Raw genomic sequence first — 13,281 nt, forward strand, 5'->3', positions numbered from 1 at the left:
AATGTGTCTTTGGAGTACCAGCCGGCCAGCTCCTTGGCTTCCTAGTCTTAGAGCGCGACATTGAGTGCAACCCTATGAAGATCAAGGCTATCGAGAGGATGGAGAGTCTGCGAGACGTCCAGAAATTCACTGGCTGTTTGGCATCCATCAGCCGCTTCATCAATCGACTGGGCGAGAAGGCTCTTCCCCTATACCAACTCATGAAGAAAACCACTCACTTCAAGTGGAATGACAAGGCGGACGAAGCTTTTCTCCAACCCAAGAAGATGTTGACCACGCCGCCTGTTCTAGCCGCACCAACTGCTAAGGAGCCTATGCTCCTCTACATCGCCGCCACCAGCAGGGTGGTCAGCACAGTCGTGGTGGTAGAACGCAAAGAAGACGGCAAAGCACTGCCGGTCCAGAGGCATGTGTATTACCTGAGTGAGGTGCTGTCAGCCTCCAAGCAGAACTATCCTCACTACCAAAAGATGTGCTACGGCGTGCACTTTGCCGCTAAGAACCTCAAGCCGTACTTTCAAGAGCACCCCATCACGGTCGTCTACACCGCCCCGCTTGCCAAGATCATTGGAAGTTGAGATGCATCGGGCCGAGTGGCCAAGTGGGCCATCGAGTTGGCCCCCTACACTATCTTCTACTAGCCTCGCACTGCCATCAAGTCCTAAGCACTGGCTGACTTCCTCATCGACTGGGCCGAGACCCAGTACCTGCCGCCAGCGCCGGACTCCATCCATTGGCGGATGCATTTTGATGCTCAAAGATGCGCACCGGTTTGGGAGTCGGCATCGTCCTTACCTCTCCCAAGGGCGCCAAGCTTAGATACACATTGCAAATCCACTTCGCCACCTCCAACAACGTGGCCGAGTATGAGGCGCTCGTACACGGACTCCGGCTGGCCAAAGAACTCGGCATTCGCTGGGTCCTGTGCTACAACGACTCAGCCTTGGTAGTCCAATAGTCGTCTGGCGACTCAGACACCAAGGATGCAAACATGGCGAGTTACCGTTTCCTCGTTCAGCAACTCAGTGGATATTTTGAAGGGTGTGAGTTCCTTCACGTACCACGGAATGAAAACGAGCCAGCTGATGCTCTGGCATGGTTCGGCTCCACCCGTCAAGCAATACGAGCCGACGTCTCCCTTAAGTGCCTCCGCAAGCCGTCGATCAAGCCTTCTCCAGAATCCGAGTCCATCTTCGTGCCTGCTGCTCCCGAAGCAGTCGGATCTGACTCGGGGGCTGCAGCAGCCAGCCCGGGGACTTCGGCAGGCGGCACGGGGACTGCAGCAGTCGCACCCGGCCCGGGTGAGGGAGTCCTGGATTAAGGGGTCCTCGAGCGTCCGACCTGTTGGACATAGGCTGGACTAATGGGCCGTGAAGATACAAGATGGAAGACTCTCTCCCGTGTCCGGATGGGACTCTCCTTGGCATGGATGGCAAGCCTAGCGTTCGGATATGAAGATTCCTTTCTCTGTAACCGACTTTGTACAACCCTAGTCCCCTCTGGTGTCTATATAAACCGGAGGGTTTAGTCCGTAGAGGCAATAATCATAATAATACATGCTAGACTTCTAGGGTTTAGCTATTACGATCTTGTGGTAGATCAACTCTTGTAACCCTCATACTCATCAATATCAATCAAGCAGGACGTAGGGTATTACCTCCATCAAGAGGGCCCGAACCTGGGTAAAACTTCGTGTCCCTTGTCTCCTATTACCATCAACCTTAGACGCACAGTTCGGGACCCCCAACCCGAGATCCGCCGGTTTTGACACCGACATTGGTGCTTTCATTGAGAGTTCCACTGTGTCGCCATCAGAAGGTTCGATGGCTCCATCCATCATCTGCAACGACGCTGCCCTAGGGCAGGTTTTTCTCCCTGGCCAAATCTTCGTATTCGACGGCTTCGCACTGTGGGCCAACTCAATTGACCATCTAGAGCAAATCGACAGTTACGCCTAGGTCACCATATTAGTTTTGGAAATCTGGACTATATCGCTGATATCCGAGGAGACTTGATCTTCCAAGGATTCGCGCCCCCAACCTCCGCTCTGGCCTTAGATCCGGAGCGTATCGCTAGGTTCGAAGACAGGCTCCCTAAGCTCGCCAGACTATCTGTGGCCACTAGGCCCAACACTGGAGAGCCGGAGGAAGCAGTGTCGCCAGCAACTATCATGAAGCCGGACTCTTCCCCGGACACTCGCTCCGAACTCTCGGAGTCAACATCGTGTGAGCTTGGCCAAGGAATTCCCCTCCCGCCATACTCCACGGATTCTCTTCTCCCTCGACAAACCTCGCCTTTAAGCGAGGCTCTGGACTTGATGCGATCCCTCGTGATTACAGAGGAGCAACGTCCGAACTACTCTCAGCCCAGACTAGGGGCTGAGAGAGGGGAATTTTACGTCCCACCCACCACCCACTTCATCGCCACAGTCGAGGACTTAACTAACATGCTCGATTATGGTTCCGAAGACATCGACAGTATGGACGACGATGCTGGAGAGGAGCAAGCCGAAAACCCACCGTTTACTGGAGCTGGACGGCCACGTCTTCGATGACGTGTACATGGTGGATACACCCAAAGAAGTTAACAACGATGACAAAGAAGACACAGTCGAGGATAAACCTCTTGAGATACAACCAAAGCACTGGCGGCGCCGCTCTAAATCACGCCGCAGCAAAGACAGCAACACCGGCATGAGAGACAACAATACTCCGTATGATGCCGAAGACCAAGAAAACCCCATTGAGCCAACCTCCGAACATGACGAACGGGAAGACGGGCGAGTCAGCCCTGATGAACATGCCGTAAACAAAGACTCAGAGGACAGTAACTATCTTCCGCTCTCCGAGGATGAGGTGAGCCTCGGCAACGAGGATTTTATCATGCCGGAGGAACCTCTCGAGCAGGAGCGCCTTAAGCGCCGGCTAATAGCCACTACAAGGAGCCTGAAAAGAAGCAGCAACAGCTTCAAGCTGATCAAGATCTGCTAAACGACAGATGGACCAATGTCCTGGCAGCCGAGGAACACGACCTCGTGCGCCCAACCAAAAGTTACCCGAAGCGCAAACTGCTACCTCAATTCGATGATGAGGCACGCGAACCCGTACCAGCAGCACATAATGTGGCTGACCGACCACCATGTGGTCGGCACAAAGTGGCAACTCAAGCCGAGCACCAGCCCATCCCACTTCGCCATAAAGGCAAGGATAAAATAGCTCGGGAATATACATATGACCTGCGGCAGGACCTGAAGAATAAAGCAGGTCCGCCCAGATTGATCTACGGATCACGGGGGCGTCCCCCGACGCGCGACGACGGCTATCAAGCCGAGCATAGCAAGTACAATCACGTCCAGGCTGGAAACCACAGACGGACTCCATCCGAACTACGTCGCGATCTGGCCCGATATAGAGGTGCCGCACACCCCCTCTGCTTCACTAATGAAGTAATGGAACATGAATTCCCAGAAGGGTTCAAACCCGTGAATATCGAATCATATGATGGAACAACAGATCCCGTGGTATGGATTGAAGACTTTATTCTCCATATTCATATGGCCCGCGGTGATGATCTTCATGCCATCAAGTACCTCCCACTAAAACTAAAGGGACCAGCGTGGCATAGGCTAAACAGCCTCCTAGAGAACTCCATTGGCAGCTGGGGAGACTTGGAAGACGCCTTCTGCAATAATTTCCAAGGTACATATGTCCGACCTCCGGACACCGATGACCTAAGTCTATCCAGCAGCCCGGGGAGTCAGCCAGGAAGCTCTGGACTAGGTTCTTAATTAAAAAGAACCAAATTGTCGATTGTCCAGACGCCGAAGCCCTTGCCGCCTTTAAACACAGCGTCCGAGATGAGTGTCTCGCCCGCCACCTCGGTCAAGAAAAACCAAAATCCATGGCAGCCCTTACCGCTCTGATGACCCGCTTTTGCGTGGAAGAAGACAGCTGGCACTTCCGAAGTTTGAGATGGCAACGGCAAGCCACGATGCAGTAAACACAAGCGCCGAAATAATAATGAAGGAACACAAGACACGACAGTCAACGCCGGATTCAGCGGCTCCAAGCTCGGTCAACTAAAAAAGCCATTCAAGGCAAACAAAGATGGAGCATCCAATTTAGACAAGATACTATATGGGCCATGCCAAATTCATGGCACCCCCGATAAACCAACCAATCATACGAACAGAAGCTGTTGGGTCTTTAAGCAAGCTGGCAAGCTTAATGCCGGACACAAGGGGAAGGGTCCGCCCAGTGACAGTGACGACAAAGAGACTCGCCAACCGAACACCAAGGGTCAGAAGCAATTTCCCCCGAAGTAAAAACAGTAAACATGGTATACGTGATGCATATCCCTATAGGGGAGCACAAGCGCGCACTACGGGGCGCCTACGCCATAGAGCCGGTCGCCCCAAAATTTATCCAATGGACGGCCTGCCCGATCACTTTTGATTGCAAAGACCACCCAGCTAGTATCCGTCACGAAGGTTTGGCAGCTCTGGTCCTCAACCGAGTTATCGACGGGTTCCATCTCATGAAAGTTCTTATGGACGGTGGCAGTAGCCTTAATCTACTCTTCCAAGACACTGTCCGCAAAATGGGCATTGATCCCTCAAGAATCAAGCCCACAACAACTACCTTCAAGGGAGCAATACCCGACATAGAAGCTCACTACACGGGCTCAATTACATTGGAAGTCATTTTCGGCTCGCCGAACAACTTTCGAAGCGAAGGCTTGACCTTCGATATTGTCCCGTTCAACAGTAGTTACCATGCACTATTCGGGCGTACCGCTTTTGCTCGTTTTAATGCGGTCCCCCACTACGTCTATCTAAAGCTTAAGATGCCCGGTCCATGCGGCGTCATCACAATAAATGGAAATACAGAATGCTCCCTCCCTACAGAAGAGCATACTACGGCTACGACAGCCGAAATACAAAGCGGTCTCATCAAGCCGCGTATCTCATCGGCCATCAAGCCATTGGTCTTTGTTAAGCAGGACTGACCAATCTCAAAACTGGATTAGTAGTTTGGCCTCCATCGTTCGCCTCATATAGCCGCGAAGTTTGTACCATGCATACATAACTATGCACTCAAAATACCCTGGTCATCGGTGGAGGCACAATACAGACAGGCCTACAATGCGGTCCGCACCCCCATAGCCTTTTCCCCCTTTTTTGTAACTATTTTTTATCTTTTACCATAGGTGATTCAAAGCCTGGTCATCTTACGGACTCTTTCTAAGTTCGGCTTTGTATGGATAACCAAATGCTACTCCTGCCAAGGAGTCCTTTCACCGAGGCAAGGCAATGCAGACATGCGACAGAAGGTCCAAATGATTTTTTGCAGACCGCACTCCTTATTTCAAACCTGTAAAGTGCCTTTTTCCTCAGCCTTTGACCCCTGGCATGTTAAATAGCCCGGGTAGTGGCGCTATAATCTGCAAGATTGCGTTTGACGCGTCAATCAGATTCGAGTGAACATAGTCCGCATTCGGTATTCGCTTTTTCAAAGAACTGAATTTTGCTTCTTCGGTTGTTTCACGCACGCGCCTTGGCACAAATCGCCAGGGGCTCGATATGGCAAAATATGAGTTGCCGACAAGTCTGAATAGCTTTATAGCACACTTTGGCATCACGAGTTTGGCCTTATATGCATCAGCTCCGAATCATGTCTTTGGTCAATAGTTGGGTTGCCCGGCTCCTATGCTTGCTACCTTACGTTCTGCTCTATCGGCTAAGGTAGTAAAGGGAGAACTACTGCGATTGTGTTTCCGGTTCATCTGGTCAAGCACCTCAGTAGAGAAAGCCGAAAACTGACTGTCATGATGCGGCGAGAGCTGGTCAACCGCTCATGACTTATCAGAATCTTTCGCGATTCCTTCCGTATTACATGAAGGACCATTCTTCTAGTCACCTATGTAGTGCACCGTATTCGGATAAACGCGTACATACCAGGGGCTATATCATAGACCCACCGTCAAACTCCTATGGCTAAGTGAAAGTGTTAAATCCCTATAATCCGACTGCCTAGTTCGCCTCATTAACACCTCCTTCATGGACCAAGACGTTGGATGAAGAGTGATCAGGCGCTTTTCTGAACACCCCCGTATTATATGCAAGGGGGCCGAAGCCGACGACTGGTAAACTTTCAGATTATACAAAAAATGGCCGCACAGGAGGAACCAAAACTTTCAGGCAAAAAGCATAGCCTATAATATATCTTAATATAGTTTTTACAATTTCGGTACAATCACTCGAATATCATATCCTTCAAGCACTGACCCTCTATCAAGCGGGCGCCCTCAAGGACATCCTAAAAATAATGCTCTGGCATGTGATGGTCCTTGCCCCCGGGTGGACTCCTTGCTGCAATATCGGTGGCCTTCATCTTTGCCCAGTACGTCTTGACGCGGGCAAGGGCCATCCGCGCACCTTCAATGCATGTTGACCGCTTAACAGCGTCGATACGCGGCACCGCAACAACAAGTCGCTGCACCAAACCAAAATAACTATTCGGAATTGGCTTAGTCGGCCACAACCGAACCATGACGTCCTTCATGGCAGATCCGGATATTCTGCGGAGCTCGGCCCACTGGGCCATCTATTCGTTCAGCAACAACGGATGCTTTGGCATGCTGAATTGCGACCAGAAAAGCATCTCCGTTGCATGTCCTTCTTGCGCTTGGTAAAACTGCGCCGCATCAGAGACACTCTTCGGCAAGTCCAAGAATGCGTATGGAGAACTCCACATTTGATTAAGCGGGGCATGTCGGATCTCGGGTTTCGGCAAAACCCTCAAGGTTCGAGCACTGGGGTGCGCGCGAATATCTCCCCCTACCAACTCATGCCCTCAACCTCGCCATGATCTCAGAGGCAAGCTCGACGAACTCGCAACACAAGAGACACAAGATTTATACTGGTTCAGGCCACTGTTGTGGTGTAATACCCTACTCCAATGTGGTATGGTGGATTGCCTCTCGGGCTGAGGATGAATAGTACAAGGGGAAGAACAACCTCCTGAGGTGAGGTGTTCTTGTGCTTGGTGGATGTGAGGATGGGTAGGATCTAGTCCAAGTTGAGATGGTTGAGGTTCTCTCTTGTTGTCCCCCCACCTGCTGTGGTGGCTAATCCTATTTATAGAGGCCCTGGTCCTCTCCCCAAATATTGAGCGGGAAGGGATGCCACAACGGCCAATTTGAAAGGGGACAGCTAGTACAAGTTATCCTGACAAAAGCAGTCTTCGCCTGCCAAAGGCTCTGGTGGTGACGCCGCCTTGGGCTCCATGGTGACCTCCGTCTTGCCGTCCTGCTGGTCTTGGTCTCATTGCACCGATATAGAAACCTTTGCTTGACACCTCGGTACTCCTCGCCCGCGCTTGCCTCCTTAGCACCAAAGAGGAAACAAGGACAGTGTGAGTGCTGGCGCCCGCCTGGTCTCAATCATCATGGCTCACGTCATTGGAACCTCGCGAGGTTTGCCATGCCTTGATCTCTCTGCCCCTCGCAAGCCAGCCTGGTGAGGCCGCTACCAGGAGGTCTTGCATCGTCCGCCTCGCGAGGCTTGGCCCCTCACGAGGGTATTGAATGCTTGTTGGTGAAGATGGGCCGTACGGGCCCGCTTGCAGGGCCACGCCGTGGACCGCAGGCAGGCAAGTCTGGGGACCCCCGTTCCCAGAACACCGATAGTAGCCCCTAGGCCCAAGGCACGCTCGGGCTTGGCTTTGAGGCGAAGCCAAAGGGCAAGTGCAGAGCGCCATGGGCTCCAATAGCCTGCGGCCCTGGTTGACGCGTGTCAGTTGATTGGACGTGGGCGTCTCCGCTTCCCCAGGCTGCCTTGATACCCGCCTGGCTAGGCGGCCACCGCGGTCTACATGGTTTCCCTCCCGTTGTTGCCGCACACTCCCCAATTCTTCTGCTTCCACGAAGCTCAGCCTCCCGCCCCGATCCGATCTGAGCTCAATCCTCCCGTTGCCATGGCACCGGACCAGTCAGTGAAAAGGAAGAGTCCCCTGTCCTCCGCTGGGCTACGCCCAGCCGCTGAGCCTGCCGTTGGTAGGTCGCTGGTGCTCAACCAAGAAGCCATGGAAAAGGTGCATCCCATGCTCGCCTCTAGCTTCAATGAGTGGGGAAGGACGGTGGCCTGGCCTGTGTCTCATGCTCGTATCGACCGGATAGCCACCGAGGTCCCATTCTTCATCGACGCCATTTGGGCTGGCCTGGTTCGTCGTTTCTCCACCTTCTTCAACGCAGTGCTTGCCCATTATCAGATCCCCATGCTGCACCTTGATCCCCAATCCGTGACCCTTCTTGCCGTCTTCGCCTTTGTTTGCGAGGCCATGGTTGGCATTGCTCCTTCTGTGGCCCTTCTCCGCCACTTCTTCTCATCGCACCTGATTGATCCCTGGCAGAGCTCGGGGTGCCTGAGCTTCTAGGCCGTGGCGGCGACGGCAGGCGCGGGGATTGACTTCGAGCTTCCACCATCCACGAGCGAGTTTCGGATATGATGGGTATTCGTTGACGTCGGAGTGCTCAGCCCTCTGCTCCATTCTCTGTCGGCTCCTGCCATTCCCAACTCCGGTTGGTGCCATCAAAGGCTCATCGATTCGTGCCTTGCCCTCGTCTGGCTTAGGCTGAAGGGGCTGAAAGACCTTGTCGTGACTGCTCCTATGGTGGTGAAGGAGTTCGTCCGGCACCGCGTTGCTCGCATGAGACTTCAGGAGTCCAGGCTCCCCTTGAGGCGCCGCGAATGGTGCTCGAGGTCTTGACGGGTGTCCCGTCGCCAGATGACATACCGGGGAAGAGTTGCCTGCTATACCGCTGCTCGGACAAGGTGGAATTTGTGGAGCGTATGCCCTCCTTCGATGAGTGGGGGCTACGTCCAGTCGGTCTGGTGGGGCCCCGTGAGAACCCCGTCTACGTGGTTCCCCTCCTTGCCGCTGGCGTCGAGCTCGCCCCAAGTGTGGATGCAGGGGGGTGAGCACCGCTGGAGGCCGATGGCGCAGGTGCCGAGGTGCTGATGCCACCCAGGGCTCCCGAGGCGTCATCCTCGAGAACTCATGATTCTTGCCCTGGGGCGGCGGTTGAGGGGGTGATGCAGCTCACGTCTCCCAAGGTCGGGGCTCCTGAGGCCTCGGCAGGTCGCTGTGAGGCAGAGCCCGATAGCTCCCCTCAGCTTGGCGCTCCTGAGGCTGCCCCTTCGAGCGCTTCTTCGGTTGCGCCTCGTGCTGGCCACCATGTCCAGCGCTTCGGTCGGCTTTGCGTGGACTTCGAAGAGCACCACAAGAGGAAGGGGTCCCCAAGCCACGGCAGCGGCACCTTCAGGCCGTTAAAACGGAGAAAGTACATCGCCGTTGACGATTAAGTACCTTATCTTGGTGATTCTTCACGTGCTGCTTCCCTTCCCGATGATGTCTCTTCAGGATCCCTTCCGCCAAGGCCGCGAAATCTCCTGAGAAGCAACCTCCTCTCGCCTCGTTTCTCCTGCTAAACTTGAGCGATGCAAGCCCGCGTGCTGCTCACGACGTGGAGTCAACCGGGGAAGCCAGCCTGTCGACAAGGCGTCTTGAGCTCGCGCCCTCGCCGTCTCTCCTTCGCGACCTTGCTTGGAATACAACAAGCGTGCCAAGGGTTCCTCCCCTGGTCGCTGACGGTGGCTGGGTGGCTTCGGTCTTGGGCTCCTCTTCAAGCAGCGGGCCTCCACTCGTTCGGGCTCCTTGCGAGGCCTGGCCTGCAACTGGGTGGGCGCCAGCCCCAGCCCCCTGCTGAAAGGGGGCGAGCCACTTCGGGCCCCATATGCGGTCCCCGCGGCAGAGGACGGAGTCAGCAGCATGCTCAAGTCGGTGCAAGAAAGGAGCGTCATCCGCCACGAGCTCTTTAAGGAGGCGATGGGTGCGATGAACCGGCTTGGTGAAGAGCTCGTGGATGTGGACGCGTGCCTCGTGGCCGAGGGTCTTCGGTTGGTGGAGGAGCGGCATAAGATGAAGGTGGCTATCAACCTCGGGCGCCACCAGTGCGAGCTTGATAATTCGAAGGCCGAGGTTTCCCTTGCAGCCTCCTGTGAGGCCTGCTCCCGAGGTCTGGAAGATGCTCGGGAAGCTGACCGCCATCGCGAGGCCGAGAAGAAGCGCGCGTGGGAGCTCCAAGCCCGGAGCGCCTCCTTGGATCAGCAAGTGGAGGTGCACAGAGCCGCCCTTCATTGAGGGGGATGCCCGCCAAAGAGGAAGAGATCCGGAAGCGCGAGGAGGCGTTGGCGCTGGAAGCCGTGGAGCGTAGCCTTGAGCTTGAACGACTGGAGACGAGGGAGCGTCAAGTTGCCCAAGCGGAGGATGCCGTTGGAGCGCGCGAGGCTAGGTCCCAGGAGGGGGTCGATCGTCGGGTGGCCGAGGCTCACGCGGATCTCGAGGGCAGGTACGACCTGAAGCTGGAGTTCGTGGAAGCCGAGGCTGCAGGTAGGACCGCCACCCTCAAGTCCAGGTTAATCGAGGTGGAGCGACACGAGGAGGCCACCGCAGCCGCCCTGGTTTCGGCGCAGGCCGAACTGGCCTCCTCCCGTGCCGAGCCGCTCCCTCTTCAGCAGCGGGTCGCTGACGCCGAGTCCGTCGCGCGACAGAACAGGGAGGAAGTGCTTCAGCAGTGGACGCTGGAGCGCATGCATGCTCCCATGCTCGAGGACCTCAGTAACAGGACCAATATCACCCTAGGCCGCATCTGCGATGAGAATGCTCCTCATCCCCACATGAATGACTATGCGAGCCACCTCCGCTTCTTTACCGACGTGGTGACGCGCCTGGAGAATCATTCCGAGAGAGCTCGCCAACTTGTTGAAGAGAGGAGCCATGGCCTGCTTGGGCGTGCATTCTCCCGCGTCTTCACCCATCTCCAAAACACTGACCCCAACTTTGATTTTGACGCCGCCATCGCTCCCGTACTCGAGGCCATCCAGGGTGACCTGGCGCGATGGGTGGAAGACAATGTGGACGCGCTGGTCAGGGACTTCACTTCCGATGACGATGCGATGGTGGTCACGGTGGACAAAGGCGACGTGGTCGACGATGGTGATGGCGGCGTTGGTGGAGGTGATGGTGATGCTAGCAATGGTGGCAACGATGCCAATGACGCGTCTGAGGGCAATCCGGGGGACGCGGCAAGCGAAATGTCCGACTGATCCCGTGTTTCCTAGCTGTTTGTCCTGCACGCAGAAGCTCGGGCATGGCCCTAGAGGTTGTAAGAGCATTTTTGGAGGAAAAGCCCCTCATGTGAATATACTACTGCCTCTATCTTTTTAGGTTGAGTTGAATATGTGTCTTCATGAACTCACGTATCCTTGGGCAAGTTTGCTGTTGCTGTTTTACCTTAGCCTGGACGAGCCTCGAACCGGCTCGTGAGGTTCCGAGTTTCTGGGAAGCTCCTGAGGAACTCGTCGACACGCCTGAGGGGGCCGCGTGATAAGCAAGTGCTAGCCGTGGCGCGTGTGCGCCATGTCCAGCCCCGCTCGCGAGGGGCCCGCGAGGGGAAAGCAATAGGCGCGAACTCCAAATTAAGGCAAGAACCAGATAGCAAGAAATCGCACGAATGAGAAAAGGCACCCCCACGCGCATCAATGAAAATTCAACTTCAACTTAAATCCAAATCCAGAAGGCAGGGTTACAGAAAAGAGATCCAAAGCAAATGTCCGTGTCCGGCGTGTTACGACATATCTCTCTCAAGGTAGTTTTGGTGATTGATGACAACATGTTTGCGGACTAATCATGTGCTTTGAGTAGTTCACAGATTCATCCCTGGCATGAGACGTTTTATTCCCTTCGGAGTGTCTTTCAAGACGGTGTAGCTCTTTCGTTTCTCTCTCGGTGGACTAGTTGCGTAGAAGGCACCGTACTATCAAGAGGGGGTCCGCTGGGGTATTGCATGGGTGGAATCAACACGTACACATCAGCTTCTCACCCTCCGAGCTCTTCCATTCCTTGAAGGGATCTCTCCTCTTTTCTTTGTCCTGTCTGGGTCCCAGCGGTAGTACCGCGCAACCCAGCGGCAGTACCGCTGAGGAGCCACAAGCGGCAGTACCGCTCCGCAGCGGTAGTACCGCCCGTGACTCCACAGCAGTAGTACCGCTGGGGTGCCTGGCACCACCGCCTTGTCCTCAACCTCTTTGGAGAGATCCTCTCTATCTTCTGTGTCCCAGCGGTAGTACCGCCCTACCAGTGGTAGTACGGCCGAAGGGTCACAAGCGGCAGTTCCGCTCCGCAGCGGTAATACCGCCCGTGACCCCACTGCCGTAGTACCGCTGGGCTGTCTGGCTCCTACCGCCTCAGCTCAAGGGCTCTTTTTCTCGTGTCGGGTTTTGCGGCACTAGTTGCGGTTGTAGAGGCGGTAGTACCGTTTCAGGAGCGGTAGTACCGCCCTTACCACCGCGGTAGTACCGCGTTGGGTCCTATTCCCTACTAGTCTTCTCTGCGCAGCAGTACCGCTAGCTGGAGCGGCAGCACCGCTGACCTAGCGGTAGTACCGCCCCCTCTTAGCGTTAGTACCGCCCTGTGCGGGGCTGGTTGGTGGGGGCAACGGTTGGATTGTTGCCCCCACTATAAAAGGGGGTCCCCTTCTTCCCTTTGACCTACCTCTTCCCCCTCAAGCTCCATTAATGCTCAAGCTGCATTAAATGCCCCAAGCTCCATTTTCGCCCGATCTATCTCTCTAGCCAATAAAACTTGTTGATTTGCTCGGGAGTGGTTGAGAAGGCCCCGATCTACACTTCCACCAAGGGAATTTCGATTCCCCCACTCATCCCTAGCGGATCTTGTTACTCTTGGCTGTTTGAGCACCCTAGACGGTTGAGGTCACCACGGAGCCATAGTCCATTGTGGTGATGCTTCGTGGTTTTGTTGGGAGCCTCCGATTAAGTTGTGGAGATTGCCCCAACCTTGTTTGTAAAGGTTCAGTCGTCGCCTTCAAGGGCACCAATAGTGGAATCACGACATCTCGCATTGTGTGAGGGCGTGAGGATACTAGTGGCTTCTTGGGGAGCATTGTGCCTCGACACCGCTCTAATGGAGACGTACTTCCCCTCAAAAGGAAGGAACTTCGGTAACACATCCTCGTCTTCACCGGATCCACTCTTGGTTATCTCTTACCTTTACTTGTGCAAGCTCTTTAGTGTTACTTCTCTTGCTTGCTTGTATGCTTGTTGTTATTGCATCATATAGGTTGCTCACCTAGTTGCACATCTAGACAACCTACTTTGATGCAAAGTTTAATTTGATAAAGGAAAGTTAAAAATTGGTAGTT

The sequence above is a fragment of the Triticum urartu genome, chromosome 2 (assembly GCF_003073215.2).
Source record: "Triticum urartu cultivar G1812 chromosome 2, Tu2.1, whole genome shotgun sequence".
In the NCBI taxonomy this organism is placed as follows: domain Eukaryota; kingdom Viridiplantae; phylum Streptophyta; class Magnoliopsida; order Poales; family Poaceae; genus Triticum; species Triticum urartu.